At 37.8% G+C, this 6,000-nt stretch overlaps 1 protein-coding gene across 1 annotated transcript in view; it reads left to right on the top strand.

The window, feature by feature from the left end:
- Positions 1-1,531: 1,531 nt before the first annotated feature.
- The window catches only part of LOC123516653 (ras-related protein Rab-7a-like), a 38,675-nt gene continuing 34,206 nt past the window's right edge, over positions 1,532-6,000 (top strand). Inside the window, exon 1 of the mRNA XM_045276255.1 lies at positions 1,532-1,685. The gene's annotated coding sequence lies outside the window, so the exon portion shown is untranslated. The remainder of the gene's footprint in view (positions 1,686-6,000) is intronic.

The raw sequence follows: 6,000 nt of genomic DNA, 5'->3' as shown, positions 1-6,000 counted from the left end.
GAGCATGTGGAATTATAGCCGGCCAGCCAGACTCAGGGAAATCACCCAGTACAACCTCGAGAAGGAGGCTAAACAAATACATCTGTAGACACGTAGACACCGAGGCGAGGAGAAGGGATTGTTAACTGGAGTGGAGGAATGCCTTATATGGGCTTAGCAGAAAAAAAGAAAAGAAAAGAAAAAATTCTCACTTTTGTGAAGTTTCGTATAGTGGTGGTGTTAATAGTGGTATTAACAATGCCGTCGTCGTCGTCGTCGTCGTCGTCGTTGTTGTTGTTGTTGTTGTTGTTTTATTGTAACGATGATGGACGATAAGTCACTATCTACACATGTGTAATTGCTACATTTACCAGATTACTTACACAAGGTCTGTCTGGAATATAATCTCATTAACTGAATGAGTCCATATGCAAAATCCACATGTAAAGTTGACACTAGTCTAGAAACAGCAATGAAATAAATCTCAGAAATTAAGTAGTTAATATGGGGGTGATGGATGGCACACAATAACAACGATCATGCTCATGTTCACGCGTGTTTCTAATCAAACATAAAGTTCAGCTGGTCTTATCGAATTATATGCTTCGTTGGGGAATCCTAGGCAGCAAGGTGGGTCAGTTAGTGGTGACTATAATAGTAGGTCTTGGCATTGAACCCAACACTATCAGTCAGATGTTTGTTGGACACTGTCAGTAATGAAGTATATGCTAATACTTTTGAGTTCTAGTGCATTTGTAGTTTTTTTTTTTTAAGATTGGTGCAATTTGACACATGTACTATACTTCAGTGGAAGAAGTAATGGTCAGTGTTGTAGTAATGGATGTGGGAAGATAACAACAAAGGCGTACGCTTCGATGCAGCAGAGAGTACCTTGATCATAATTTTCATACTCAGGGACACGAATTACATGGCACGAGACAGATAGGAATAAGTATGAAGCAGTATACGAACTGTAGTCACCTGGGTGAAATGTTGATTTATGCCATGAAATGTTTACTACAGGCTAAATAGGACATCATTAAAAAGAATTAAGTCAAGGGCGCTGGTGTACCATACGACCCGAACAAGTGCTGGACAAGAGTACCTTTGTTCCAATAATGCATACTGTTTCTATTCTTTGTAGTAAATACAAGCAACCGCTCATGAAAAGTGGCTAAACATTACGTCAGAGCTGCAGTGGGAGTGAAGAAAAACTTCATACACACCAAACACACAAACAAACAAACATAAATAGTTGCAGATACCTTGATGTAATTATTTACTAATAATTCTGATAATCATAAATAAACGCAACCTCTCACGAAAAGTATAGAACATCAAAGCAAGATGAATATATAAACAAAACTTAGGTAGCATTAACCAATATTCTTAAGACTACTGGTATTATGTTCCGCGGGAGGAGGTGGCTACTGGAGGAACATAATTACTCCCACAGCAAGTAATCGCAAATATAGGCAATCAACCGTGTGAAAAAGTTCTCAGACATGTAAAGAAGATTTTAAGAAGTGAAGATTGAGGTGAGTTCATACCAAATAAGTGAAGAGGAGACAGTCACGGGGGCTTTGTGAAGAGGGAGGAGGAGGGAGGGCAGTGTTTACCCCCGTGATCTGCGCAGCGCCAGACGCCATATTGACTCCGCCGCGGTGGGACCTCCTACTAATTTCAGCGTAATTTCCTTCCCTCAAGTGAGTATTGACGCCCTTTTCGTGACGAGGCGTTGCACAGAAGCGCAGTGTATAGAGTGTGGCGTGCGTGGTGTGGTATGGTGGCGGGTATTGTTGTTAGTGGCAGGTGTGGGTACTTTGTTGTGGTAGGTTCGTCATCAGCTGTTCTGAGGTGGATGGTTCCTGTGGCGCATTTCACCCCCATCCTCTAACACCACACCAGAACACAGTATTTGTTAGGTATTAACGCCACTCATTGGCCTCCAAAATCCTCCAATTGAATTCATTACGGATTTAACTTCTTACCTTCGTATTCCAACTTGGTAAGGTATAGTACTCTTGGTGATCTCGAGTTATTATTTTTTTTCCTAAGAATTTAGATTAGTTTAGGTAACAACCTCCCAGCATTGTTTGTTTTCTTCCCTTTTAAGGTCGGATTTGTGTACTGTGGATGTCCTGGGTTTTGTTAGAAGTGCGATTCTTAACCTTTCTTGTTCTTTAACCTTGGCCACTGATAGACCTGTCTGCCCTACTTAGTCACCAGCTCTAACAAAGTGATTGGTCGCAGGTGTACTGTACTCTCATACAGAGACTAGGAAAGCACATAGTATCAAGAAATTTTCAAATATTTTTTATTTGATTAAGTTTATTCACTTTTTCTAGTACCATAACACTTGATGAAAGCCAAGAGTAAGGTAATCAAGTTTACAATTTTTTTTTTCTCCTTCCCTTACACTTAAAGTCTGCATGAACAATCAATCCTTTGGATTTGTGAATGAGGTGTTCCAGGATGATGTTCTGAAAGGATGAGTGCTTGAGTCTTAGTGGACTAAAACTTAGATAATTTATTTGTGATCAGATGTATAATTTTGACTCATTCTATGGCAGGGCACCCTGAGTGATTGGAAATAAATCATGCTTACAGTGTGGTAAGAGTGAAACACAAGCAGTTTGGAAGGTGAAAGTGAGAAAATCTGATAATTTATTCAAAGATTATTTCGTCTTAGTGCATGACTTACTAGATATGGAAAATGTGCATTTTTAAGTGTATGTGCTGATAGGGGGTCAGTATATGATTATGTACTGCCTCATAATTTGAAAACTAAGAAACTGATCTAATGGGTAGCCTTAAGAAGAAAAGAAGACATGGTGTACACAATTCTGTCTCACTACTTATCAGGCCAATATGCTCACTAGGCTCAAGTGAATATTGGTTGACTTGATGGTAATGGAGATGAAAAGACCATGGCTAGTGTTTAAGGATGTCGTGATTTTTCATTTTCTAGGAAGAACAGTTTAAGTCATAACATCCTGTAATGTAATGCCTCTGTGTATAGCATATCAGCAGTTGTAGGGATAGGACATGCAATGATAGTAGTTGCTCATTCTGCAGTTATCAAGGTGTGGTTTATTCTGTCTTTGTGTTTTACCAGAATTGGAATTAATGCATAAAAATGCATATGGATGATTGTATGTGCACATGAAAGTGTAATGCAATTTTGAAGCACAGGAGAAATAATAAAACAATCATGAGACATTCATATTCATTGTACTGATAATTCCTTGTTATGTCAGCATTGTTAAAGACTGTAAATGGAACAGTTTGAAATAATATTTGCTTAGTTGCTTATGTTTTTGGGGTGTAGAATGAAGTTCAAAGAAAGTGTGTGTGTGTGTGTTTACACACACATCTTTCAACAAAAGGATTGTTGTAGATTGTAATTATAGCTATTTTATATGATCATCAATCTAAAGAACTTGTGACATAATTCTTTCTCTGCTTATTGTGAGCATACCTTTGAATTGAATGTACTTAACAGCATTCATATCTCTCTGATAAGGTTAGGTGTATCTATAGCTTGGTAAAAGTTGATAAGACCATGTTTGAATGTGGGTGTCTCATCATGTATCTAACTTACTGTATACATAGCTTCCCATTATTGTAGAGTGCGTTGCCAAATGTTGCTAACTTTCATAGATTGAAAAAAATAAAATTACCTCATATGTGAACTCATGAGCTATCAATTATTTACTGCCCTCTTCTCATCAGTAATATATATATATATATATATATATATATATATATATATATATATATATATATATATATATATATATAGAGAGAGAGAGAGAGAGAGAGAGAGAGAGAGAGAGAGAGAGAGAGATAAGGTTTCCACTTGTCCTATAAATTGCTTTCTAAAACTTCCCTTATCATTTATCAGAAATGTGCCATGAATCACCTTTCTTTGATCTTTTAGTGCTATAGAATTGGAAATTTGTATGTTGTAAGAGGGATTTCATGTATTACTTTGTCAGACATTTATGTGGCATAGTTTTGAGCACATTATTTATTTATTTGTTTTTATGTTGTGGCCTATAGCGCCTGTAGGCATACTTAAAGATTATGTGTGGGAAGCGCTGTTTAGCTTCCGCCCACTAGTGGTGCAGGCAATTTTATTTATAGTGGTACCCTTATTAGAGCCCATATCACCACTCAAGTGCATCATTGTTGTAACCACCTAGAACCTGGGTATCATGGTGACATGTAGGTTACTTTAAACCACTCCACAAATGGCATAGTTTCAAAGTGATACATGGTGGGATTCAAACCTACATGTGGACGTCTGCTCAATCCCATGCTCGCCACTTTATCCACTATGCCACTGCCTCCCCTAATACATCTACTGTCTCTACTATTTTCAAGTCAGCAGACTCTATTAAGAAGGCTGGTGTGACCATATCTTCCTTGCAAGCTAAAGAACCACCTGAACTCGTGACTCTGCAATGGATAAAATGGAAAGCCTTTTGGAAATGTGGTACATAGTTTTGTATGTGGTACAATGATGCGCCCTTTGTTTACATTCCACAGGTTGCCAGCTAGTGTCTTTCCCACTCCACTCTTCCTCCCTTCATAAATTTAAGATCATCAACATTATAAAGTTACTTACATACATTAGTGTGCATTATAATGAGTTAAATTAAACTGCCTAAATGTGTAACTTCATAATTTTTACTCTCATTAAACCTTTCACAGCACTATGATGCACTCTCGCTTTGTTTACTCTCAATGGAAGTTCAAGTCGGGTTAAACTTGTTTTAATTGGTTCGCTTAATGAGCGTTTTTTTAAGAATGTAACCCGTTCATTAAGGGGGAGTTTGCTTGTATACATGTGTATATATATATATATATATATATATATATATATATATATATATATATATATATATACACAGTAAAGTCCCGGGTTACGTTGGTCTCGAGTTACATCAAACTCGTAGTTACGTCAGTCCACTATAAGGCAATTTAAGATTAAAAAAATTGAAAATTTATAAATCGTAAAGTGTGGGATTTATTGTTATTGTAGGTGGTTGCCCGCCACACCGCCCGCCTCACGCTTGAAAACAATAACATCATGCCTCACTTCCACCACACCGTCGCCCCTGGCAAGAGTGTTATCCTACTTCTGCGTTTACTGACTCAAGTTCTTAGTATCTTGCTCAATGGCACCAAAGAGAAAACTCCTTAGTGACAGCAGTGATGCTAAGAAAAGGAAAACCATTACGCTACAAGAAAAAAGAGGACATAATTAAAAGACATGAGAAGGAGGCAGCAGCTGTGTGTGAGGAGGGAAGAAGAAAATGGGAAGCCCGTTACCATGACAACGGGAGGTTGACGACCTTGAGGGCTCGCACACCCATCACAACAATAACAACTCCGAGCCTTCGCCTGGGCCACACGACACTCGCAGCTGACTTGCACCGTCTGCGCCTGTCTGCTGATCCCTATTGCATTTCCTGCCCGCTGCCCATGCTTCTACTCCCACCGCACTGCACTCGCTCCCAGCTGTCCACCCTGGGCGTCACAACATTCGACCTGCCCACCCTCCTGGCGGCCTCAGGCGTCCACCCTCTCTGCAACCTGCAGTCCTTCGTTCGTGGCCCTAATCAACAACAAAAACAAGCTTGTGTTTCATATTCCTACATAGTTGTAAATAATATAACAATATAACCTTTAACTTACCTGAATGACCATAAACAATGATTGGTTGAAAACTCCATAATATGCTTTGAAATGTACGGAAACTCGAGATACGTACAAAATCAACTTACGTCATGTTTCAGGAACGTAACTCTGACGTAAACCGAGACCTTACTGTATATATATATATATGTATATATATATATATATATATATATATATATATATATATATATATATATATATATATATATATATATATAATAATATATATCTCGGTTTACGTCATAGACCTTACTGTATATATATATATATATATATATATATATATATATATATATATATATATATATATAT

The sequence above is a fragment of the Portunus trituberculatus genome, chromosome 41 (genome assembly GCF_017591435.1).
Source record: "Portunus trituberculatus isolate SZX2019 chromosome 41, ASM1759143v1, whole genome shotgun sequence".
In the NCBI taxonomy this organism is placed as follows: Eukaryota; Metazoa; Arthropoda; class Malacostraca; order Decapoda; family Portunidae; genus Portunus; species Portunus trituberculatus.
The sequence above is the reverse complement of the archived record's forward strand: the minus strand, read 5'-3'. Positions and strand labels throughout refer to the sequence as shown.